This window comes from Dendrobates tinctorius, unplaced genomic scaffold (assembly GCF_039654945.1).
Source record: "Dendrobates tinctorius isolate UK_male_01 unplaced genomic scaffold, ASM3965494v1 ptg000300l, whole genome shotgun sequence".
Taxonomy (NCBI): domain Eukaryota; kingdom Metazoa; phylum Chordata; class Amphibia; order Anura; family Dendrobatidae; genus Dendrobates; species Dendrobates tinctorius.
Genome location: NW_027361967.1, coordinates 338,031 through 364,771, shown reverse-complemented (window position 1 = coordinate 364,771; position 26,741 = coordinate 338,031). Strand labels below are relative to the sequence as shown.

At 37.3% G+C, this 26,741-nt stretch overlaps 11 non-coding genes across 11 annotated transcripts; all 11 read right to left on the bottom strand.

Moving 5' to 3' along the window:
* Positions 1-3,753: 3,753 nt before the first annotated feature.
* Positions 3,754-3,826, bottom strand: TRNAF-GAA (transfer RNA phenylalanine (anticodon GAA)). Its single transcript has one exon. It is a non-coding gene; the product is annotated as a tRNA-Phe (tRNA).
* A 4,042-nt stretch (positions 3,827-7,868) lies between these two features.
* TRNAF-GAA (transfer RNA phenylalanine (anticodon GAA)) lies at positions 7,869-7,941 on the bottom strand. Its single transcript has one exon. It is a non-coding gene; the product is annotated as a tRNA-Phe (tRNA).
* A 1,945-nt stretch (positions 7,942-9,886) lies between these two features.
* TRNAF-GAA (transfer RNA phenylalanine (anticodon GAA)) lies at positions 9,887-9,959 on the bottom strand. The gene has a single exon. It is a non-coding gene; the product is annotated as a tRNA-Phe (tRNA).
* Positions 9,960-10,826: 867 nt separating this feature from the next.
* TRNAL-CAG (transfer RNA leucine (anticodon CAG)) lies at positions 10,827-10,909 on the bottom strand. The gene has a single exon. It is a non-coding gene; the product is annotated as a tRNA-Leu (tRNA).
* A 995-nt stretch (positions 10,910-11,904) lies between these two features.
* TRNAF-GAA (transfer RNA phenylalanine (anticodon GAA)) lies at positions 11,905-11,977 on the bottom strand. The gene has a single exon. It is a non-coding gene; the product is annotated as a tRNA-Phe (tRNA).
* Positions 11,978-13,922: 1,945 nt separating this feature from the next.
* On the bottom strand, positions 13,923-13,995 carry TRNAF-GAA (transfer RNA phenylalanine (anticodon GAA)). The gene has a single exon. It is a non-coding gene; the product is annotated as a tRNA-Phe (tRNA).
* Positions 13,996-15,940: 1,945 nt separating this feature from the next.
* On the bottom strand, positions 15,941-16,013 carry TRNAF-GAA (transfer RNA phenylalanine (anticodon GAA)). The gene has a single exon. It is a non-coding gene; the product is annotated as a tRNA-Phe (tRNA).
* A 1,945-nt stretch (positions 16,014-17,958) lies between these two features.
* On the bottom strand, positions 17,959-18,031 carry TRNAF-GAA (transfer RNA phenylalanine (anticodon GAA)). The gene has a single exon. It is a non-coding gene; the product is annotated as a tRNA-Phe (tRNA).
* An 867-nt stretch (positions 18,032-18,898) lies between these two features.
* On the bottom strand, positions 18,899-18,981 carry TRNAL-CAG (transfer RNA leucine (anticodon CAG)). Its single transcript has one exon. It is a non-coding gene; the product is annotated as a tRNA-Leu (tRNA).
* Positions 18,982-19,976: 995 nt separating this feature from the next.
* On the bottom strand, positions 19,977-20,049 carry TRNAF-GAA (transfer RNA phenylalanine (anticodon GAA)). Its single transcript has one exon. It is a non-coding gene; the product is annotated as a tRNA-Phe (tRNA).
* A 1,950-nt stretch (positions 20,050-21,999) lies between these two features.
* TRNAF-GAA (transfer RNA phenylalanine (anticodon GAA)) lies at positions 22,000-22,072 on the bottom strand. The gene has a single exon. It is a non-coding gene; the product is annotated as a tRNA-Phe (tRNA).
* Positions 22,073-26,741: the final 4,669 nt, after the last annotated feature.

The window sequence follows — 26,741 nt, the reverse complement described above, 5'->3', positions numbered from 1 at the left end:
AGCTTTGAGGCTTAAAAGATGATGATGATAATTATGTCCCCTCACCATATAACGATAAATACTGTAGATTATCAGTCTGAGCTATTTATTTCCTGTCTCCTCCGGTTCTGTTTACTTATATACCTCCATGTCATATTCATCTTTTTCTTCATTATTCTTTTCATAAATTACATTAATTAATAAAACTATAATGGATGCTGGACAGGATGTAGCACAAGACGTGCCGTCTATATAAATAGTTGGAAAGAAGGTACGGCTCTTTGGGTTGGTCATCTGACAGTCAGAACAAGTCTCACGATATTCTGCATTCTGCGTTTGACAGCTGGCACACGTCCAGTCATCGGGAATGTATATAGATGTATAAATGAATGTAATGCAGATATTGCAACTGACATCTTCCTGTGTAAATATTTGTTTTGCACAAAATTCAGCAATCTTGTTATATTCCTCTCCTCATGCCTTTTTTCCTAACTTCCTCTGCCATCTTATAAAATGCTTCAGGGTCCTGTAACACCTCATAATACCTGAGGCTGGGACGCTGCTCTCCACTCATTAACACATTCTTCTATCCCTTCTTATCTAATGCTCCTCCCCTCGTGATCAGAGGGTTTCTTAACGTACATTTTCTTTCTCACTCCACTATGGGTCATATCTGTCTTATAGATATTGACTGACTGCTCCCACCCATTCTATCATCTGAATTCTGAGTATATCTGAAAAACATATGTATGTGGGTGTCTTGAAACAAATTCTCACGGGGTTATGAACAGTTGGATATGTGACTGTAAAAGCTGTATGTACTCCTTATGTCCGAGTAAAGGGGTCTTCAGTGAACATAGTGATGTCTAGCTATCTTGAACACAGTAATATAGGGAATTAACCAACAACTAACACCAGAGTATTTCACAAATCTTGTGTATCCAGAAACTGCGTAGTATAAAAATACCTTATAAATTGTTAAAATTTCTGTTTCCTCAAAACTTTCGCTCTAAAACCTTTCAAAGAAAACCATCTCATAGAGAAATGTAGTGACATTAGTAAAACAATAACTAAAAAGTAACAATAGACCTCGGATCTCACAGAGATATCTGTACAAATCAAGCAATTACCATTCAAGTAATTCTCTTTCTACCTGAACCAACTAACCTTATAATTATAGTATGCAGAACAAAACCAGTTTATCCAATTCTCTAATTTCACAACATATATATGTATACACACATAGAATGCATTCAAAAATTTTAACCACATGCTAGTACGCCTCCTGCAAATTATACACACTACAAAAGACAAAAGACAATGAATTTAAAACTGGTACTGACATCAAATACTGCGAATCCTTGACACCAAAACAATTCGCAATTTACCTATCCATATGCCAGCCTGATTTGTAGAGGTGAAAAATCTACACCTGGGCAAACCATACTTTTCAGGGAGAGAGCAATCACTCAGTCACATCAACACGGTAATTGAAATTACCCTTCCACCCATATAACTTATGAACCTATGCTGCAGCTAAAACACCATCATCTTAGCCAGATGATGTCCGGTGGGAAACCCGCAAGAAGTTACCAACCACTTAGAGGTTGGAAAATCACTGAGAGTAATCAAGCCCCTACTCCCACTTGCCCACTGGGAGAGACACAGTTCAGACTTCTGCGATCATCGGTCAAGCCGAGAGCAGGACCGGAACCAGAGTGACAGAGAATTTGCTCAGTACGTCTCCCTATCTATATTTTTTTCCTTTTCAGGCTGGCTGAGGTAACAATCACGTATGCAAACAACCAAAACAGCAAAGCAGAGAGGCAAAGCAGATAAGGCAGACAATTAAACTTTTAGATTACCGTAATTATAAATATGCTTGAAGGGTTACTGTGTGTATACTATAAAACAACTTATTACATTTTATATTTTATATCCTCCGGACTGAATACAGATAATGTAGCGTGATTATTAAACACTTTGCATTCAGGAAATGCAGCTGAAATAGCAGTCTAACCAGTATGGCAGTATATTCAATATGAGAGCTGCGGACAGGCGTGTCACAACAATGCATCAATACTTCAAACATAAAAAAAAACTATTATGAATGTATTCCTTATCCCTTTCACTGTTCTTTTGTTACCAAGGCAACTAGGGCTGGGCTTTTTGTCACTTTAGGTATAGTAAATAGTGGTAATCACTTCTAGATAGGTGGTTGATATTTCAGCAGAGGGGGAAAAATTAGTAATCACCTCTTTCCTTAAAAATGTATATACCGTGTCATTCACGTCACCGGGCCCAGTTTATACCGTGGGCGTATGGCCGGACGTGAGCACCTATATGTATATATCTGATATATATATATAACTTCTTCGACCGTCTAAGGTCGGAACCAGGGTGATAACTCAGTGGAAACAGCCCCTTTGCACTCTGCTCTGTATGCTTCTAGTAGCCCTAGTGCAGTATGAAATAGTTTTTATCAGATACTAGATGGATTCTAGATACACCCTCCGAATTGGTTAGACCGGATAATACACACAGACAATTAAGGAATTATATACCTGACCGGGTCCATAGGCTCAGGACTTTCAAACGTGGTCAGTTTAAGGGTTCAGAGAAGACAGCCAACTATCTCCTCCCAGCCGGACGTGAATACAGAAGGTTAGGTAAGATGATATATTTTCTCACCAGGTCTCGAGCTGCAGTCTCGTCCCGCTGGAAAGACGTCCGTCCTGGGGGGAGATTTTGTTGCGGCTGTGATCATCTGGTATCGTCCTTCGATATGCAATTGGAACTTAACTCCTTCCATGCTAGTCAGCAGAAATGTTACCATTCCTTGTGATTAAAAACTTTTCACACCACCCCAAAAAAGTCAATAAATAACATTTTTTATATGCGTACTTTTCGTCTGCATTAATTTTTAAACCTCCATTTATTTTGTTTGGATATTAGAAATGTTAGATTTCTCACAAATGCGGTGATGCACCACATTTCTTCAGAAACTACTGTTTGGCCACACAGCAGGGCTTTGAAAGGAAGAGCCCTATTTGGGTTTTGCAATGCAGATTTTGCAGGAATACCTTGCAGATGAAATTTGCAGAGTACCAAAACAGCAGAAAACCTCCCAAAGTGACCACATTTTAGAAATTATTTTGCACAATGAGTTAATCAACACCTGCAATTACTATTGTCAGCCTATAGGTGTTTTCACTCTGAACCATCCAGCATTGCAAGTATGCCAGTTTAGTGCCCAGCTTTTGCTTGCAGAGGCAAGCAACCCATACATTTTTAAGTGGGCTCTACTCACTGGAGCAATGTCAAATATGTAGATGCTTTGTCTCACCATTAAAGTAGAAACCTCCTATATTTCAAATTAAAGATGACGGACCTGTGTGGAGCTTGTGTTTTTTGCCTTTTTGACTTTGTCCACAGCATATTTTTTAAGGACATTTGTCTCAGTAATGCCTCAGTGTTTCAAAGTCAAACAAGCTGACTATAATCATTCAGCTAGTGTCTGATAAGTGCTGTCTGTTTCAGCTATCAGGTTACCTTTTAATCCTCTTACAGCTAAGTCAATCTGAAATAAAACAAAATAGAGGAAAAATTACTAAAAAACATTCATGTGTTCAAAAGGAAAAAGTTACCGTTTCTCAAATTTTTAACATTTTGTTTTCTGTAGATAGTTAAGATTTTTAGGCCTTTTGATCATGATCAGTCCATGTGCTTTGTTTAATATCTCCTTAAAATGTAAACGGTGAAGAAAAAGCATTTTGCCGAAACCTGGGATTGGACCAGGGACCTTTAGATCTTCAGTCTAACGCTCTCCCAACTGAGCTATTTCGGCCATATCTATACATTTTCTGGGGGGTTTGACACTCTGCAAATGTCAAGTGTCACACCTGGAGGGATATATTATAATTTTTCATTTGACTGTTTTTTGAAGCATGATTTCTATTTGAAACGCCTTCCATTTTGCTGTACATATTTAATAACATTCATTAACTATTTGTGAATGAGTAGAAAAAGACAGCAATTTTGCCATTGAATTTTTACATTTTCAGTTTGTCTCCATGCACCAGTATAATTCTGACCCTGTGCTTCTAGAATAGGTCATGGTCGCACATAAAACACAATTTGCATGCATAATGTTACATCAAGTTTTATTTTTTATGAGATGCAAACAATTGGAGCAAAAAAGAGACAAAAATTTAGAGAAAATATTTTATTGATTGTTAAAAGTGAGACCATTTGTCCCAAAATGTGCTGAAACATGTCAGAAGGACATGGGCATTTCACATTTTTTAAACTATGATTACCTACTTGTTAAGTTTTTGTTAATTAAGTATCGTTATGGTCTATTGATGTATGAGGTGAAAACTATGAAAGTAGACTTACCAGCAAATCCGTTTCTAGATATATTTCATGACAGCACTGTAGAAGGTTGATTCCCTACCCTAATAGGGACAGAGAACACAAAGAGGTGAAATAGTCCCTCCTCATTGACTGTCCAAAGGATTTTTCTAGTGCCAAAAGAACAACAGACATATGCACAAAAAATCTGTTTGATGTTCCTAGAGTTCTTTTTTGAGAGGACAAATTCAGATTCACTCCAAAGACTCTCAGGAAATTTTTCAAAACCACATTACTAAGTTTTGTTTGACCTCATCTAATCAATAAATGAAGATAAAGTTTCTTGAAAATAAATGTTGATGTCAGAAGTCCAGGGACGACTGCGACCTGAACGCAGCGCCTTAGACCGCTCGGCCATCCTGACTTCGATATGCAATTGGAACTTAACTCCTTCCATGCTAGTCAGCAGAAATGTTACCATCCCTTGTGATTAAAAACTTGTCACACCACCCCAAAAAAGTCAATAAATAACATTTTTTATATGCGTACTTTTCGTCTGCATTAATTTTTAAACCTCCATTTATTTTGTTTGGATATTAGAAATGTTAGATTTCTCACAAATGCGGTGATGCACCACATTTCTTCAGAAACTACTGTTTGGCCACACAGCAGGGCTTTGAAAGGAAGAGCCCTATTTGGGTTTTGCAATGCAGATTTTGCAGGAATACCTTGCAGATGAAATTTGCAGAGTACCAAAACAGCAGAAAACCTCCCAAAGTGACCACATTTTAGAAATTATTTTGCACAATGAGTTAATCAACACCTGCAATTACTATTGTCAGCCTATAGGTGTTTTCACTCTGAACCATCCAGCATTGCAAGTATGCCAGTTTAGTGCCCAGCTTTTGCTTGCAGAGACAAGCAACCCATACATTTTTAAGTGGGCTCTACTCACTGGAGCAATGTCAAATATGTAGATGCTTTGTCTCACCATTAAAGTAGAAACCTCCTATATTTCAAATTAAAGATGACGGACCTGTGTGGAGCTTGTGTTTTTTGCCTTTTTGACTTTGTCCACAGCATATTTTTTAAGGACATTTGTCTCAGTAATGCCTCAGTGTTTCAAAGTCAAACAAGCTGACTATAATCATTCAGCTAGTGTCTGATAAGTGCTGTCTGTTTCAGCTATCAGGTTACCTTTTAATCCTCTTACAGCTAAGTCAATCTGAAATAAAACAAAATAGAGGAAAAATTACTAAAAAACATTCATGTGTTCAAAAGGAAAAAGTTACCGTTTCTCAAATTTTTAACATTTTGTTTTCTGTAGATAGTTAAGATTTTTAGGCCTTTTGATCATGATCAGTCCATGTGCTTTGTTTAATATCTCCTTAAAATGTAAACGGTGAAGAAAAAGCATTTTGCTGAAACACGGGATTGGACCAGGGACCTTTAGATATTCAGTCTAACGCTCTCCCAACTGAGCTATTTCGGCCATATCTATACATTTTCTGGGGGGTTTGACACTCTGCAAATGTCAAGTGTCACACCTGGAGGGATATATTATAATTTTTCATTTGACTGTTTTTTGAAGCATGATTTCTATTTGAAACGCCTTCCATTTTGCTGTACATATTTAATAACATTCATTAACTATTTGTGAATGAGTAGAAAAAGACAGCAATTTTGCCATTGAATTTTTACATTTTCAGTTTGTCTCCATGCACCAGTATAATTCTGACCCTGTGCTTCTAGAATAGGTCATGGTCGCACATAAAACACAATTTGCATGCATAATGTTACATCAAGTTTTATTTTTTATGAGATGCAAACAATTGGAGCAAAAAAGAGACAAAAATTTAGAGAAAATATTTTATTGATTGTTAAAAGTGAGACCATTTGTCCCAAAATGTGCTGAAACATGTCAGAATGACATGGGCATTTCACATTTTTTAAACTATGATTACCTACTTGTTAAGTTTTTGTTAATTAAGTATCGTTATGGTCTATTGATGTATGAGGTGAAAACTATGAAAGTAGACTTACCAGCAAATCCGTTTCTAGATATATTTCATGACAGCACTGTAGAAGGTTGATTCCCTACCCTAATAGGGACAGAGAACACAAAGAGGTGAAATAGTCCCTCCTCATTGACTGTCCAAAGGATTTTTCTAGTGCCAAAAGAACAACAGACATATGCACAAAAAAACCTGTTTGATGTTCCTAGAGTTCTTTTTTGAGAGGACAAATTCAGATTCACTCCAAAGACTCTCAGGAAATTTTTCAAAACCACATTACTAAGTTTTGTTTGACCTCATCTAATCAATAAATGAAGATAAAGTTTCTTGAAATTAAATGTTGATGTCAGAAGTGGGATTTGAACCCACGCCTCCAGGGAAGACTGTGACCTGCGACTGCGACAAAATAGAGGAAAAATTACTAAAAAACATTCATGTGTTCAAAAGGAAAAAGTTACCGTTTCTCAAATTTTTAACAGAGACTGCCACCTGAACGCAGCGCCTTAGACCGCTCGGCCATCCTGACTTCGATATGCAATTGGAACTTAACTCCTTCCATGCTAGTCAGCAGAAATGTTACCATCCCTTGTGATTAAAAACTTGTCACACCACCCCAAAAAAGTCAATAAATAACATTTTTTATATGCGTACTTTTCGTCTGCATTAATTTTTAAACCTCCATTTATTTTGTTTGGATATTAGAAATGTTAGATTTCTCACAAATGCAGTGATGCACCACATTTCTTCAGAAACTACTGTTTGGCCACACAGCAGGGCTTTGAAAGGAAGAGCCCTATTTGGGTTTTGCAATGCAGATTTTGCAGGAATACCTTGCAGATGAAATTTGCAGAGTACCAAAACAGCAGAAAACCTCCAAAAGTGACCACATTTTAGAAATTATTTTGCACAATGAGTTAATCAACACCTGCAATTACTATTGTCAGCCTATAGGTGTTTTCACTCTGAACCATCCAGCATTGCAAGTATGCCAGTTTAGTGCCCAGCTTTTGCTTGCAGAGACAAGCAACCCATACATTTTTAAGTGGGCTCTACTCACTGGAGCAATGTCAAATATGTAGATGCTTTGTCTCACCATTAAAGTAGAAACCTCCTATATTTCAAATTAAAGATGACGGACCTGTGTGGAGCTTGTGTTTTTTGCCTTTTTGACTTTGTCCACAGCATATTTTTTAAGGACATTTGTCTCAGTAATGCCTCAGTGTTTCAAAGTCAAACAAGCTGACTATAATCATTCAGCTAGTGTCTGATAAGTGCTGTCTGTTTCAGCTATCAGGTTACCTTTTAATCCTCTTACAGCTAAGTCAATCTGAAATAAAACAAAATAGAGGAAAAATTACTAAAAAACATTCATGTGTTCAAAAGGAAAAAGTTACCGTTTCTCAAATTTTTAACATTTTGTTTTCTGTAGATAGTTAAGATTTTTAGGCCTTTTGATCATGATCAGTCCATGTGCTTTGTTTAATATCTCCTTAAAATGTAAACGGTGAAGAAAAAGCATTTTGCCGAAACCCGGGATTGGACCAGGGACCTTTAGATCTTCAGTCTAACGCTCTCCCAACTGAGCTATTTCGGCCATATCTATACATTTTCTGGGGGGGTTGACACTCTGCAAATGTCAAGTGTCACACCTGGAGGGATATATTATAATTTTTCATTTGACTGTTTTTTGAAGCATGATTTCTATTTGAAACGCCTTCCATTTTGCTGTACATATTTAATAACATTCATTAACTATTTGTGAATGAGTAGAAAAAGACAGCAATTTTGCCATTGAATTTTTACATTTTCAGTTTGTCTCCATGCACCAGTATAATTCTGACCCTGTGCTTCTAGAATAGGTCATGGTCGCACATAAAACACAATTTGCATGCATAATGTTACATCAAGTTTTATTTTTTATGAGATGCAAACAATTGGAGCAAAAAAGAGACAAAAATTTAGAGAAAATATTTTATTGATTGTTAAAAGTGAGACCATTTGTCCCAAAATGTGCTGAAACAAGTCAGAAGGACATGGGCATTTCACATTTTTTAAACTATGATTACCTACTTGTTAAGTTTTTGTTAATTAAGTATCGTTATGGTCTATTGATGTATGAGGTGAAAACTATGAAAGTAGACTTACCAGCAAATCCGTTTCTAGATATATTTCATGACAGCACTGTAGAAGGTTGATTCCCTACCCTAATAGGGACAGAGAACACAAAGAGGTGAAATAGTCCCTCCTCATTGACTGTCCAAAGGATTTTTCTAGTGCCAAAAGAACAACAGACATATGCACAAAAAAACCTGTTTGATGTTCCTAGAGTTCTTTTTTGAGAGGACAAATTCAGATTCACTCCAAAGACTCTCAGGAAATTTTTCAAAACCACATTACTAAGTTTTGTTTGACCTCATCTAATCAATAAATGAAGATAAAGTTTCTTGAAATTAAATGTTGATGTCAGAAGTGGGATTTGAATCCACGCCTCCAGGGAAGACTGCGAACTGAACGCAGCGCCTTAGACCGCTCGGCCATCCTGACTTCGATATGCAATTGGAACTTAACTCCTTCCATGCTAGTCAGCAGAAATGTTACCATCCCTTGTGATTAAAAACTTGTCACACCACCCCAAAAAAGTCAATAAATAACATTTTTTATATGCGTACTTTTCGTCTGCATTAATTTTTAAACCTCCATTTATTTTGTTTGGATATTAGAAATGTTAGATTTCTCACAAATGCGGTGATGCACCACATTTCTTCAGAAACTACTGTTTGGCCACACAGCAGGGCTTTGAAAGGAAGAGCCCTATTTGGGTTTTGCAATGCAGATTTTGCAGGAATACCTTGCAGATGAAATTTGCAGAGTACCAAAACAGCAGAAAACCTCCCAAAGTGACCACATTTTAGAAATTATTTTGCACAATGAGTTAATCAACACCTGCAATTACTATTGTCAGCCTATAGGTGTTTTCACTCTGAACCATCCAGCATTGCAAGTATGCCAGTTTAGTGCCCAGCTTTTGCTTGCAGAGACAAGCAACCCATACATTTTTAAGTGGGCTCTACTCACTGGAGCAATGTCAAATATGTAGATGCTTTGTCTCACCATTAAAGTAGAAACCTCCTATATTTCAAATTAAAGATGACGGACCTGTGTGGAGCTTGTGTTTTTTGCCTTTTTGACTTTGTCCACAGCATATTTTTTAAGGACATTTGTCTCAGTAATGCCTCAGTGTTTCAAAGTCAAACAAGCTGACTATAATCATTCAGCTAGTGTCTGATAAGTGCTGTCTGTTTCAGCTATCAGGTTACCTTTTAATCCTCTTACAGCTAAGTCAATCTGAAATAAAACAAAATAGAGGAAAAATTACTAAAAAACATTCATGTGTTCAAAAGGAAAAAGTTACCGTTTCTCAAATTTGTAACATTTTGTTTTCTGTAGATAGTTAAGATTTTTAGGCCTTTTGATCATGATCAGTCCATGTGCTTTGTTTAATATCTCCTTAAAATGTAAACGGTGAAGAAAAAGCATTTTGCCGAAACCCGGGATTGGACCAGGGACCTTTAGATCTTCAGTCTAACGCTCTCCCAACTGAGCTATTTCGGCCATATCTATACATTTTCTGGGGGGGTTGACACTCTGCAAATGTCAAGTGTCACACCTGGAGGGATATATTATAATTTTTCATTTGACTGTTTTTTGAAGCATGATTTCTATTTGAAACGCCTTCCATTTTGCTGTACATATTTAATAACATTCATTAACTATTTGTGAATGAGTAGAAAAAGACAGCAATTTTGCCATTGAATTTTTACATTTTCAGTTTGTCTCCATGCACCAGTATAATTCTGACCCTGTGCTTCTAGAATAGGTCATGGTCGCACATAAAACACAATTTGCATGCATAATGTTACATCAAGTTTTATTTTTTATGAGATGCAAACAATTGGAGCAAAAAAGAGACAAAAATTTAGAGAAAATATTTTATTGATTGTTAAAAGTGAGACCATTTGTCCCAAAATGTGCTGAAACATGTCAGAAGGACATGGGCATTTCACATTTTTTAAACTATGATTACCTACTTGTTAAGTTTTTGTTAATTAAGTATCGTTATGGTCTATTGATGTATGAGGTGAAAACTATGAAAGTAGACTTACCAGCAAATCCGTTTCTAGATATATTTCATGACAGCACTTTAGAAGGTTGATTCCCTACCCTAATAGGGACAGAGAACACAAAGAGGTGAAATAGTCCCTCCTCATTGACTGTCCAAAGGATTTTTCTAGTGCCAAAAGAACAACAGACATATGCACTAAAAAACCTGTTTGATGTTCCTAGAGTTCTTTTTTGAGAGGACAAATTCAGATTCACTCCAAAGACTCTCAGGAAATTTTTCAAAACCACATTACTAAGTTTTGTTTGACCTCATCTAATCAATAAATGAAGATAAAGTTTCTTGAAATTAAATGTTGATGTCAGAAGTGGGATTTGAACCCACGCCTCCAGGGAAGACTGCGAACTGAACGCAGCGCCTTAGACCGCTCGGCCATCCTGACTTCGATATTCAATTGGAACTTAACTCCTTCCATGCTAGTCAGCAGAAATGTTACCATCCCTTGTGATTAAAAACTTGTCACACCACCCCAAAAAAGTCAATAAATAACATTTTTTATATGCGTACTTTTCGTCTGCATTAATTTTTAAACCTCCATTTATTTTGTTTGGATATTAGAAATGTTAGATTTCTCACAAATGCGGTGATGCACCACATTTCTTCAGAAACTACTGTTTGGCCACACAGCAGGGCTTTGAAAGGAAGAGCCCTATTTGGGTTTTGCAATGCAGATTTTGCAGGAATACCTTGCAGATGAAATTTGCAGAGTACCAAAACAGCAGAAAACCTCCCAAAGTGACCACATTTTAGAAATTATTTTGCACAATGAGTTAATCAACACCTGCAATTACTATTGTCAGCCTATAGGTGTTTTCACTCTGAACCATCCAGCATTGCAAGTATGCCAGTTTAGTGCCCAGCTTTTGCTTGCAGAGACAAGCAACCCATACATTTTTAAGTGGGCTCTACTCACTGGAGCAATGTCAAATATGTAGATGCTTTGTCTCACCATTAAAGTAGAAACCTCCTATATTTCAAATTAAAGATGACGGACCTGTGTGGAGCTTGTGTTTTTTGCCTTTTTGACTTTGTCCACAGCATATTTTTTAAGGACATTTGTCTCAGTAATGCCTCAGTGTTTCAAAGTCAAACAAGCTGACTATAATCATTCAGCTAGTGTCTGATAAGTGCTGTCTGTTTCAGCTATCAGGTTACCTTTTAATCCTCTTACAGCTAAGTCAATCTGAAATAAAACAAAATAGAGGAAAAATTACTAAAAAACATTCATGTGTTCAAAAGGAAAAAGTTACCGTTTCTCAAATTTTTAACATTTTGTTTTCTGTAGATAGTTAAGATTTTTAGGCCTTTTGATCATGATCAGTCCATGTGCTTTGTTTAATATCTCCTTAAAATGTAAACGGTGAAGAAAAAGCATTTTGCCGAAACCCGGGATTGGACCAGGGACCTTTAGATCTTCAGTCTAACGCTCTCCCAACTGAGCTATTTCGGCCATATCTATACATTTTCTGGGGGGTTTGACACTCTGCAAATGTCAAGTGTCACACCTGGAGGGATATATTATAATTTTTCATTTGACTGTTTTTTGAAGCATGATTTCTATTTGAAACGCCTTCCATTTTGCTGTACATATTTATTAACATTCATTAACTATTTGTGAATGAGTAGAAAAAGACAGCAATTTTGCCATTGAATTTTTACATTTTCAGTTTGTCTCCATGCACCAGTATAATTCTGACCCTGTGCTTCTAGAATAGGTCATGGTCGCACATAAAACACAATTTGCATGCATAATGTTACATCAAGTTTTATTTTTTATGAGATGCAAACAATTGGAGCAAAAAAGAGACAAAAATTTAGAGAAAATATTTTATTGATTGTTAAAAGTGAGACCATTTGTCCCAAAATGTGCTGAAACATGTCAGAAGGACATGGGCATTTCACATTTTTTAAACTATGATTACCTACTTGTAAAGTTTTTGTTAATTAAGTATCGTTATGGTCTATTGATGTATGAGGTGAAAACTATGAAAGTAGACTTACCAGCAAATCCGTTTCTAGATATATTTCATGACAGCACTGTAGAAGGTTGATTCCCTACCCTAATAGGGACAGAGAACACAAAGAGGAGAAATAGTCCCTCCTCATTGACTGTCCAAAGGATTTTTCTAGTGCCAAAAGAACAACAGACATATGCACAAAAAAACCTGTTTGATGTTCCTAGAGTTCTTTTTTGAGAGGACAAATTCAGATTCACTCCAAAGACTCTCAGGAAATTTTTCAAAACCACATTACTAAGTTTTGTTTGACCTCATCTAATCAATAAATGAAGATAAAGTTTCTTGAAATTAAATGTTGATGTCAGAAGTGGGATTTGAACCCACGCCTCCAGGGAAGACTGCGAACTGAACGCAGCGCCTTAGACCGCTCGGCCAACCTGACTTCGATATGCAATTGGAACTTAACTCCTTCCATGCTAGTCAGCAGAAATGTTACCATCCCTTGTGATTAAAAACTTGTCACACCACCCCAAAAAAGTCAATAAATAACATTTTTTATATGCGTACTTTTCGTCTGCATTAATTTTTAAACCTCCATTTATTTTGTTTGGATATTAGAAATGTTAGATTTCTCACAAATGCGGTGATGCACCACATTTCTTCAGAAACTACTGTTTGGCCACACAGCAGGGCTTTGAAAGGAAGAGCCCTATTTGGGTTTTGCAATGCAGATTTTGCAGGAATACCTTGCAGATGAAATTTGCAGAGTACCAAAACAGCAGAAAACCTCCCAAAGTGACCACATTTTAGAAATTATTTTGCACAATGAGTTAATCAACACCTGCAATTACTATTGTCAGCCTATAGGTGTTTTCACTCTGAACCATCCAGCATTGCAAGTATGCCAGTTTAGTGCCCAGCTTTTGCTTGCAGAGACAAGCAACCCATACATTTTTAAGTGGGCTCTACTCACTGGAGCAATGTCAAATATGTAGATGCTTTGTCTCACCATTAAAGTAGAAACCTCCTATATTTCAAATTAAAGATGACGGACCTGTGTGGAGCTTGTGTTTTTTGCCTTTTTGACTTTGTCCACAGCATATTTTTTAAGGACATTTGTCTCAGTAATGCCTCAGTGTTTCAAAGTCAAACAAGCTGACTATAATCATTCAGCTAGTGTCTGATAAGTGCTGTCTGTTTCAGCTATCAGGTTACCTTTTAATCCTCTTACAGCTAAGTCAATCTGAAATAAAACAAAATAGAGGAAAAATTACTAAAAAACATTCATGTGTTCAAAAGGAAAAAGTTACCGTTTCTCAAATTTGTAACATTTTGTTTTCTGTAGATAGTTAAGATTTTTAGGCCTTTTGATCATGATCAGTCCATGTGCTTTGTTTAATATCTCCTTAAAATGTAAACGGTGAAGAAAAAGCATTTTGCCGAAACCCGGGATTGGACCAGGGACCTTTAGATCTTCAGTCTAACGCTCTCCCAACTGAGCTATTTCGGCCATATCTATACATTTTCTGGGGGGGTTGACACTCTGCAAATGTCAAGTGTCACACCTGGAGGGATATATTATAATTTTTCATTTGACTGTTTTTTGAAGCATGATTTCTATTTGAAACGCCTTCCATTTTGCTGTACATATTTAATAACATTCATTAACTATTTGTGAATGAGTAGAAAAAGACAGCAATTTTGCCATTGAATTTTTACATTTTCAGTTTGTCTCCATGCACCAGTATAATTCTGACCCTGTGCTTCTAGAATAGGTCATGGTCGCACATAAAACACAATTTGCATGCATAATGTTACATCAAGTTTTATTTTTTATGAGATGCAAACAATTGGAGCAAAAAAGAGACAAAAATTTAGAGAAAATATTTTATTGATTGTTAAAAGTGAGACCATTTGTCCCAAAATGTGCTGAAACATGTCAGAAGGACATGGGCATTTCACATTTTTTAAACTATGATTACCTACTTGTTAAGTTTTTGTTAATTAAGTATCGTTATGGTCTATTGATGTATGAGGTGAAAACTATGAAAGTAGACTTACCAGCAAATCCGTTTCTAGATATATTTCATGACAGCACTTTAGAAGGTTGATTCCCTACCCTAATAGGGACAGAGAACACAAAGAGGTGAAATAGTCCCTCCTCATTGACTGTCCAAAGGATTTTTCTAGTGCCAAAAGAACAACAGACATATGCACTAAAAAACCTGTTTGATGTTCCTAGAGTTCTTTTTTGAGAGGACAAATTCAGATTCACTCCAAAGACTCTCAGGAAATTTTTCAAAACCACATTACTAAGTTTTGTTTGACCTCATCTAATCAATAAATGAAGATAAAGTTTCTTGAAATTAAATGTTGATGTCAGAAGTGGGATTTGAACCCACGCCTCCAGGGAAGACTGCGAACTGAAAGCAGCGCCTTAGACCGCTCGGCCATCCTGACTTCGATATTCAATTGGAACTTAACTCCTTCCATGCTAGTCAGCAGAAATGTTACCATCCCTTGTGATTAAAAACTTGTCACACCACCCCAAAAAAGTCAATAAATAACATTTTTTATATGCGTACTTTTCGTCTGCATTAATTTTTAAACCTCCATTTATTTTGTTTGGATATTAGAAATGTTAGATTTCTCACAAATGCGGTGATGCACCACATTTCTTCAGAAACTACTGTTTGGCCACACAGCAGGGCTTTGAAAGGAAGAGCCCTATTTGGGTTTTGCAATGCAGATTTTGCAGGAATACCTTGCAGATGAAATTTGCAGAGTACCAAAACAGCAGAAAACCTCCCAAAGTGACCACATTTTAGAAATTATTTTGCACAATGAGTTAATCAACACCTGCAATTACTATTGTCAGCCTATAGGTGTTTTCACTCTGAACCATCCAGCATTGCAAGTATGCCAGTTTAGTGCCCAGCTTTTGCTTGCAGAGACAAGCAACCCATACATTTTTAAGTGGGCTCTACTCACTGGAGCAATGTCAAATATGTAGATGCTTTGTCTCACCATTAAAGTAGAAACCTCCTATATTTCAAATTAAAGATGACGGACCTGTGTGGAGCTTGTGTTTTTTGCCTTTTTGACTTTGTCCACAGCATATTTTTTAAGGACATTTGTCTCAGTAATGCCTCAGTGTTTCAAAGTCAAACAAGCTGACTATAATCATTCAGCTAGTGTCTGATAAGTGCTGTCTGTTTCAGCTATCAGGTTACCTTTTAATCCTCTTACAGCTAAGTCAATCTGAAATAAAACAAAATAGAGGAAAAATTACTAAAAAACATTCATGTGTTCAAAAGGAAAAAGTTACCGTTTCTCAAATTTTTAACATTTTGTTTTCTGTAGATAGTTAAGATTTTTAGGCCTTTTGATCATGATCAGTCCATGTGCTTTGTTTAATATCTCCTTAAAATGTAAACGGTGAAGAAAAAGCATTTTGCCGAAACCCGGGATTGGACCAGGGACCTTTAGATCTTCAGTCTAACGCTCTCCCAACTGAGCTATTTCGGCCATATCTATACATTTTCTGGGGGGTTTGACACTCTGCAAATGTCAAGTGTCACACCTGGAGGGATATATTATAATTTTTCATTTGACTGTTTTTTGAAGCATGATTTCTATTTGAAACGCCTTCCATTTTGCTGTACATATTTATTAACATTCATTAACTATTTGTGAATGAGTAGAAAAAGACAGCAATTTTGCCATTGAATTTTTACATTTTCAGTTTGTCTCCATGCACCAGTATAATTCTGACCCTGTGCTTCTAGAATAGGTCATGGTCGCACATAAAACACAATTTGCATGCATAATGTTACATCAAGTTTTATTTTTTATGAGATGCAAACAATTGGAGCAAAAAAGAGACAAAAATTTAGAGAAAATATTTTATTGATTGTTAAAAGTGAGACCATTTGTCCCAAAATGTGCTGAAACATGTCAGAAGGACATGGGCATTTCACATTTTTTAAACTATGATTACCTACTTGTAAAGTTTTTGTTAATTAAGTATCGTTATGGTCTATTGATGTATGAGGTGAAAACTATGAAAGTAGACTTACCAGCAAATCCGTTTCTAGATATATTTCATGACAGCACTGTAGAAGGTTGATTCCCTACCCTAATAGGGACAGAGAACACAAAGAGGAGAAATAGTCCCTCCTCATTGACTGTCCAAAGGATTTTTCTAGTGCCAAAAGAACAACAGACATATGCACAAAAAAACCTGTTTGATGTTCCTAGAGTTCTTTTTTGAGAGGACAAATTCAGATTCACTCCAAAGACTCTCAGGAAATTTTTCAAAACCACATTACTAAGTTTTGTTTGACCTCATCTAATCAATAAATGAAGATAAAGTTTCTTGAAATTAAATGTTGATGTCAGAAGTGGGATTTGAACCCACGCCTCCAGGGAAGACTGCGAACTGAACGCAGCGCCTTAGACCGCTCGGCCAACCTGACTTCGATATGCAATTGGAACTTAACTCCTTCCATGCTAGTCAGCAGAAATGTTACCATCCCTTGTGATTAAAAACTTGTCACACCACCCCAAAAAAGTCAATAAATAACATTTTTTATATGCGTACTTTTCGTCTGCATTAATTTTTAAACCTCCATTTATTTTGTTTGGATATTAGAAATGTTAGATTTCTCACAAATGCGGTGATGCACCACATTTCTTCAGAAACTACTGTTTGGCCACACAGCAGGGCTTTGAAAGGAAGAGCCCTATTTGGGTTTTGCAATGCAGATTTTGCAGGAATACCTTGCAGATGAAATTTGCAGAGTACCAAAACAGCAGAAAACCTCCCAAAGTGACCACATTTTAGAAATTATTTTGCACAATGAGTTAATCAACACCTGCAATTACTATTGTCAGCCTATAGGTGTTTTCACTCTGAACCATCCAGCATTGCAAGTATGCCAGTTTAGTGCCCAGCTTTTGCTTGCAGAGACAAGCAACCCATACATTTTTAAGTGGGCTCTACTCACTGGAGCAATGTCAAATATGTAGATGCTTTGTCTCACCATTAAAGTAGAAACCTCCTATATTTCAAATTAAAGATGACGGACCTGTGTGGAGCTTGTGTTTTTTGCCTTTTTGACTTTGTCCACAGCATATTTTTTAAGGACATTTGTCTCAGTAATGCCTCAGTGTTTCAAAGTCAAACAAGCTGACTATAATCATTCAGCTAGTGTCTGATAAGTGCTGTCTGTTTCAGCTATCAGGTTACCTTTTAATCCTCTTACAGCTAAGTCAATCTGAAATAAAACAAAATAGAGGAAAAATTACTAAAAAACATTCATGTGTTCAAAAGGAAAAAGTTACCGTTTCTCAAATTTTTAACATTTTGTTTTCTGTAGATAGTTAAGATTTTTAGGCCTTTTGATCATGATCAGTCCATGTGCTTTGTTTAATATCTCCTTAAAATATAAACGGTGAAGAAAAAGCATTTTGCCGAAACCCGGGATTGGACCAGGGACCTTTAGATCTTCAGTCTAACGCTCTCCCAACTGAGCTATTTCGGCCATATCTATACATTTTCTGGGGGGTTTGACACTCTGCAAATGTCAAGTGTCACACCTGGAGGGATATATTATAATTTTTCATTTGACTGTTTTTTGAAGCATGATTTCTATTTGAAACGCCTTCCATTTTGCTGTACATATTTATTAACATTCATTAACTATTTGTGAATGAGTAGAAAAAGACAGCAATTTTGCCATTGAATTTTTACATTTTCAGTTTGTCTCCATGCACCAGTATAATTCTGACCCTGTGCTTCTAGAATAGGTCATGGTCGCACATAAAACACAATTTGCATGCATAATGTTACATCAAGTTTTATTTTTTATGAGATGCAAACAATTGGAGCAAAAAAGAGACAAAAATTTAGAGAAAATATTTTATTGATTGTTAAAAGTGAGACCATTTGTCCCAAAATGTGCTGAAACATGTCAGAAGGACATGGGCATTTCACATTTTTTAAACTATGATTACCTACTTGTAAAGTTTTTGTTAATTAAGTATCGTTATGGTCTATTGATGTATGAGGTGAAAACTATGAAAGTAGACTTACCAGCAAATCCGTTTCTAGATATATTTCATGACAGCACTGTAGAAGGTTGATTCCCTACCCTAATAGGGACAGAGAACACAAAGAGGAGAAATAGTCCCTCCTCATTGACTGTCCAAAGGATTTTTCTAGTGCCAAAAGAACAACAGACATATGCACAAAAAAACCTGTTTGATGTTCCTAGAGTTCTTTTTTGAGAGGACAAATTCAGATTCACTCCAAAGACTCTCAGGAAATTTTTCAAAACCACATTACTAAGTTTTGTTTGACCTCATCTAATCAATAAATGAAGATAAAGTTTCTTGAAATTAAATGTTAATGTCAGAAGTGGGATTTGAACCCACGCCTCCAGGGAAGACTGCGACCTGAACGCAGCGCCTTAGACCACTCAGCCATCCTGACTTCGATATGCAATTGGAACTTAACTCCTTCCATGCTAGTCAGCAGAAATGTTACCATCCCTTGTGATTAAAAACTTGTCACACCACCCCAAAAAAGTCAATAAATAACATTTTTTATATGCGTACTTTTCGTCTGCATTAATTTTAAAACCTCCATTTATTTTGTTTGGATATTAGAAATGTTAGATTTCTCACAAATGCGGTGATGCACCACATTTCTTCAGAAACTACTGTTTGGCCACACAGCAGGGCTTTGAAAGGAAGAGCCCTATTTGGGTTTTGCAATGCAGATTTTGCAGGAATACCTTGCAGATGAAATTTGCAGAGTACCAAAACAGCAGAAAACCTCCCAAAGTGACCACATTTTAGAAATTATTTTGCACAATGAGTTAATCAACACCTGCAATTACTATTGTCAGCCTATAGGTGTTTTCACTCTGAACCATCCAGCATTGCAAGTATGCCAGTTTAGTGCCCAGCTTTTGCTTGCAGAGACAAGCAACCCATACATTTTTAAGTGGGCTCTACTCACTGGAGCAATGTCAAATATGTAGATGCTTTGTCTCACCATTAAAGTAGAAACCTCCTATATTTCAAATTAAAGATGACGGACCTGTGTGGAGCTTGTGTTTTTTGCCTTTTTGACTTTGTCCACAGCATATTTTTTAAGGACATTTGTCTCAGTAATGCCTCAGTGTTTCAAAGTCAAACAAGCTGACTATAATCATTCAGCTAGTGTCTGATAAGTGCTGTCTGTTTCAGCTATCAGGTTACCTTTTAATCCTCTTACAGCTAAGTCAATCTGAAATAAAACAAAATAGAGGAAAAATTACTAAAAAACATTCATGTGTTCAAAAGGAAAAAGTTACCGTTTCTCAAATTTTTAACATTTTGTTTTCTGTAGATAGTTAAGATTTTTAGGCCTTTTGATCATGATCAGTCCATGTGCTTTGTTTAATATCTCCTTAAAATGTAAACGGTGAAGAAAAAGCATTTTGCCGAAACCTGGGATTGGACCAGGGACCTTTAGATCTTCAGTCTAACGCTCTCCCAACTGAGCTATTTCGGCCATATCTATACATTTTCTGGGGGGTTTGACACTCTGCAAATGTCAAGTGTCACACCTGGAGGGATATATTATAATTTTTCATTTGACTGTTTTTTGAAGCATGATTTCTATTTGAAACGCCTTCCATTTTGCTGTACATATTTAATAACATTCATTAACTATTTGTGAATGAGTAGAAAAAGACAGCAATTTTGCCATTGAATTTTTACATTTTCAGTTTGTCTCCATGCACCAGTATAATTCTGACCCTGTGCTTCTAGAATAGGTCATGGTCGCACATAAAACACAATTTGCATGCATAATGTTACATCAAGTTTTATTTTTTATGAGATGCAAACAATTGGAGCAAAAAAGAGACAAAAATTTAGAGAAAATATTTTATTGATTGTTAAAAGTGAGACCATTTGTCCCAAAATGTGCTGAAACATGTCAGAAGGACATGGGCATTTCACATTTTTTAAACTATGATTACCTACTTGTTAAGTTTTTGTTAATTAAGTATCGTTATGGTCTATTGATGTATGAGGTGAAAACTATGAAAGTAGACTTACCAGCAAATCCGTTTCTAGATATATTTCATGACAGCACTTTAGAAGGTTGATTCCCTACCCTAATAGGGACAGAGAACACAAAGAGGTGAAATAGTCCCTCCTCATTGACTGTCCAAAGGATTTTTCTAGTGCCAAAAGAACAACAGACATATGCACAAAAAACCTGTTTGATGTTGATGTTCCTAGAGTTCTTTTTTGAGAGGACAAATTCAGATTCACTCCAAAGACTCTCAGGAAATTTTTCAAAACCACATTACTAAGTTTTGTTTGACCTCATCTAATCAATAAATGAAGATAAAGTTTCTTGAAATTAAATGTTGATGTCAGAAGTGGGATTTGAACCCACGCCTCCAGGGAAGACTGCGAACTGAACGCAGCGCCTTAGACCGCTCGGCCAACCTGACTTCGATATGCAATTGGAACTTAACTCCTTCCATGCTAGTCAGCAGAAATGTTACCATTCCTTGTGATTAAAAACTTGTCACACCACCCCAAAAAAGTCAATAAATAACATTTTTTATATGCGTACTTTTCGTCTGCATTAATTTTTAAACCTCCATTTATTTTGTTTGGATATTAGAAATGTTAGATTTCTCACAAATGCGGTGATGCACCACATTTCTTCAGAAACTACTGTTTGGCCACACAGCAGGGCTTTGAAAGGAAGAGCCCTATTTGGGTTTTGCAATGCAGATTTTGCAGGAATACCTTGCAGATGAAATTTGCAGAGTACCAAAACAGCAGAAAACCTCCCAAAGTGACCACATTTTAGAAATTATTTTGCACAATGAGTTAATCAACACCTGCAATTACTATTGTCAGCCTATAGGTGTTTTCACTCTGAACCATCCAGCATTGCAAGTATGCCAGTTTAGTGCCCAGCTTTTGCTTGCAGAGACAAGCAACCCATACATTTTTAAGTGGGCTCTACTCACTGGAGCAATGTCAAATATGTAGATGCTTTGTCTCACCATTAAAGTAGAAACCTCCTATATTTCAAATTAAAGATGACGGACCTGTGTGGAGCTTGTGTTTTTTGCCTTTTTGACTTTGTCCACAGCATATTTTTTAAGGACATTTGTCTCAGTAATGCCTCAGTGTTTCAAAGTCAAACAAGCTGACTATAATCATTCAGCTAGTGTCTGATAAGTGCTGTCTGTTTCAGCTATCAGGTTACCTTTTAATCCTCTTACAGCTAAGTCAATCTGAAATAAAACAAAATAGAGGAAAAATTACTAAAAAACATTCATGTGTTCAAAAGGAAAAAGTTACTGTTTCTCAAATTTTTAACATTTTGTTTTCTGTAGATAGTTAAGATTTTTAGGCCTTTTGATCATGATCAGTCCATGTGCTTTGTTTAATATCTCCTTAAAATGTAAACGGTGAAGAAAAAGCATTTTGCCGAAACCCGGGATTGGACCAGGGACCTTTAGATCTTCAGTCTAACGCTCTCCCAACTGAGCTATTTCGGCCATATCTATACATTTTCTGGGGGGTTTGACACTCTGCAAATGTCAAGTGTCACACCTGGAGGGATATATTATAATTTTTCATTTGACTGTTTTTTGAAGCATGATTTCTATTTGAAACGCCTTCCATTTTGCTGTACATATTTAATAACATTCATTGACTATTTGTGAATGAGTAGAAAAAGACAGCAATTTTGCCATTGAATTTTTACATTTTCAGTTTGTCTCCATGCACCAGTATAATTCTGACCCTGTGCTTCTAGAATAGGTCATGGTCGCACATAAAACACAATTTGCATGCATAATGTTACATCAAGTTTTATTTTTTATGAGATGCAAACAATTGGAGCAAAAAAGAGACAAAAATTTAGAGAAAATATTTTATTGATTGTTAAAAGTGAGACCATTTGTAACAAAATGTGCTGAAACATGTCAGAAGGACATGGGCATTTCACATTTTTTAAACTATGATTACCTACTTGTTAAGTTTTTGTTAATTAAGTATCGTTATGGTCTATTGATGTATGAGGTGAAAACTATGAAAGTAGACTTACCAGCAAATCCGTTTCTAGATATATTTCATGACAGCACTGTAGAAGGTTGATTCCCTACCCTAATAGGGACAGAGAACACAAAGAGGTGAAATAGTCCCTCCTCATTGACTGTCCAAAGGATTTTTCTAGTGCCAAAAGAACAACAGACATATGCACAAAAAATCTGTTTGATGTTCCTAGAGTTCTTTTTTGAGAGGACAAATTCAGATTCACTCCAAAGACTCTCAGGAAATTTTTCAAAACCACATTACTAAGTTTTGTTTGACCTCATCTAATCAATAAATGAAGATAAAGTTTCTTGAAATTAAATGTCAGAAGTGGGATTTGAACCCACGCCTCGAGGGGAGACTGCGACCTGAACGCAGCACCTTAGACCGCTCGGTATTAGACCGCTCGCCTTAGACCGCTTGCCTTAGACCGCTTCGATATGCAATTGGAACTTAACTCCTTCCATGCTAGTCAGCAGAAATGTTACCATCCCTTGTGATTAAAAACTTGTCACACCACCCCAAAAAAGTCAATAAATAACATTTTTTATATGCGTACTTTTCGTCTGCATTAATTTTTAAACCTCCATTTATTTTGTTTGGATATTAGAAATGTTAGATTTCTCACAAATGCGGTGATGCACCACATTTCTTCAGAAACTACTGTTTGGCCACACAGCAGGGCTTTGAAAGGAAGAGCCCTATTTGGGTTTTGCAATGCAGATTTTGCAGGAATACCTTGCAGATGAAATTTGCAGAGTACCAAAACAGCAGAAAACCTCCCAAAGTGACCACATTTTAGAAATTATTTTGCACAATGAGTTAATCAACACCTGCAATTACTATTGTCAGCCTATAGGTGTTTTCACTCTGAACCATCCAGCATTGCAAGTGATGATTCTGTCACACTAAGGTGCGACCCGTCTTAATTGTCTGTGGCCGAATTGTAGCTTTGGCACAAGGTATACGTATACTCGAGGAAAGAATACACAAGACAAGAGGGTATCGTGTCAGTATGATTCTTCTCTGTCTTTAATCAAACGTGTACAGCTTTTATAACAGAATTTGAGCTACATCATCAGTTACATCATGGACATATTTCCAGTTACTATTTGCTTTTCTCAGGTCGCTACACAATCATTATGTACACTTCTGGGTTACCATTTACTGCTCCCACATTGCTAAACAATACTTATATACACAAGTATTGTTTTCTAGCTTGGCTTACCCTGGTCCACCCAGTTTATTCAATATTTGGTGAAGCTTAGGTGAATGATACCATACAGAAACAACTCTAAGAAAATATAAGAAAATATAAGAAAATCAGAAGTATCTTAAAGCAACATGATCCCAATATCCAGCAAAGCGTCCATATAGTGATACAGTTTTGATTCTTGTATATATTCATGTGCCATATATTCTTCCCTTAACAGTCCCTCCTTTGGAGATATGCAAAATCAAAATCCTAATCTCGTCGAACCTATCGATCTGTCCTCCCAGCCTACCTATCTCAACATTGCTGGAACCTAACTAACTAATCTTCACCGTATATACGAGATGACCCATCTCTAGTAGATGGACCCCCTCCTAACGGACTTTGCACAGGAGGAAGTCAGATCCTGGACTTTCCCTCATTGGCTTGCTTCAAGCAGGCATATTCCGGAGGTGGTGCTTGCATGTTTTCATTGGGACATCTTTCATACAGGGGATCTTCAAAATCGGCATGCATGGTCATCACTGTGGTTTCCATAGTTTTCATCATCATTTTCTTAAGGCATGGCACTATGCAGCATAGAATTAAAGAAAATATGATCAAAGGACATAAAATAACTTTTGCAAACTTAATGGGTCAATAATTGCCTTCATGGCATCCCCAGTGTATTTTATAAACCGTTGTTGATTATTGTATAAATAGTTTATCCGCTTTGCATTCTTATTTGCGGGGATGGTGGGTTTAAACACAACTATTGTCTCGTTCTCGACTTTGAATTTGTCAGGTGCTCCCTGTGTGCCCCCACTGGTATCTATGCTTCTTAGCCAAAATTTACCTTTTGTGTCACCATTTTCCCTCCCAAGTTTAGTACTTGAGCCTAGTACATATAACCCTTGCTCATACTCTGAAGGGTTGTCAATAGTAAGGTACAGAACTATGCATCCCTCCTTGGGGCAGTGAGTGGCAGTGACAGGGAGTATTGAATCTGGAAGGCCACTCTGACCCTTAAAATGGGCTTTGGACAGGGTCATGCGACTTAATAGGCTTATTCCCCATTTGTCCCTTCGCTGTAGGGCCTGGGCTGGTTGATGTCTCCAGTCACTTTCACCAGTGTGCCACCCAACAAGAGACTAATCCTCCCAGTTTGAACCTTCCCCTATTTCAGCAGTAGTGACACAGATGAATTGTGTATTAAACCTGATATGAAACTGTGCCATGGGGCCTGGACATTCTTATTGTGAGACAGTAGTCAAATTGATATGTTACTCTTGGGGTGGAGACATTATACCAGAAAGTCAGTATGCCCTTCTCATGAGTGACTACCCCTTGGTGATTGACTACCCCTTGAGCTAGGAGAAGGATAAGTGCCAGATGGATGAAGAGTGGCAGCCGCTACTGGACTCTGGATCCGGCATCTCCTTGCAGTGGGAAGCGAGGACCCATGGACTGCTGCGATAGTTGACAGGACTTGGAACAGGCTGTCATCTCTAGGTTCAAGGGTACGTCTGTTGAACCTCTTGGTGATGAGGACTCAGTCACCGGGCAGGATCTGGTGGGCTCCTATGTCCTCAGGATCTGGGATGGATGAAAAGACTCGAAAATGCATTTTAGTCACGTTTTTAAACTTAGTCTACATATAGGCAATTATACTTGTGCGTGTATGTGACCCAAGGGAAAGACTAAACTCTTATGCTATGACCCCTGTTTCCTGTATAGCATCAAGTATGTAAAGTTTTGTTCGAGGCCTTAAATTTTCCTTGTTCATCCTTAGGTGTATTTCATCCTGTATAACTTCATCTTAGGTCCATTTCTTCTTTTCTTCCTTGGATACTTGTTTCTGGAGTGTTATTCCTTTTCCTCTGTTTCCGTGTCAACCGGTATTACTGCTGCTTCTTTTGCTGTTACTTCAGCTAGCCTGTTGCCCACTGCTTCCCTTGAAGTGTCTCCAGTGTGTGTGCTTTTACTTTTACCACCGCAACTCTTCCTGGCATCAACAAGGACTCCATTAATTCTTGCATGGCTTTGTGGTGTCTGACCGGCGTTCCGTTAGCCGTGATGAAGTCTCTTTCTCTCCAGATTGATCTTGATAGCTTCATGTTGAGTGGACCTCTCGTATGCTTCTGTCAAGGCCTGCAGTCCTTTTGGATATAGGCAGTGGTTTTGCTGGCAGCAAGTTACTTCTGTGGCTACTGCTATACCAGTGTGCGAACGGCCTTCTTGGTCTGCATACCTTGGTCTATCCACAATGAGCATCAGGTCAGGATCTTCCAGGTGTTCTCTTGCCTCATGACAGCAAGACAATCGCGTTCAGCCATTTCAGAGTCGACTACCTCTTCCACTAATGTGTCAGAGATGTGGTTTTCATCCTCCATCTTCCTCCCCCCTTTGGCAGAGGTAGAAGAGTAGCTGAATTATGGACAGCACATCTGGAGATGGTGACGTCCGGGAGCAGAGTAGGGCATTGCAGACAGGTGCTTTGGGCCAGGATCTTCAACTGGTGACCCATAAAAATATCAGAAGCTTTGTCCAGCACAGGTGGGTTGCAAACACGGTTCTCATGCAAGTTGGGACTCCACGAGCCACTTGGTCAAGTCTTGGAGAGTAGAAGCCAGGAGGGCATTGTCTTCCTCCGTGAAGCTGTGTTAGGACTCCATTTACATGGTCAGGCTTCTTCATGACAAACAGACAAAACAGTTCGGTATAGCCTGGCAGTCCTAGAGCTGTGAAAATGTGATTGCAATTTAGTATATAAAACACACTGATTACCTTCTTGGAAAGTCTTGAAATAATTATAAAAAGGTTGCATGTGTAGAAGAGCAGTATTGGCTTGGCTGTCTTCAGTCAGGGGAAGAGGTCATCCATATATATTGTAAAACGAAGTGGCTGTGGGATGTATCCTCTTCCAGGGCTCCAGGACC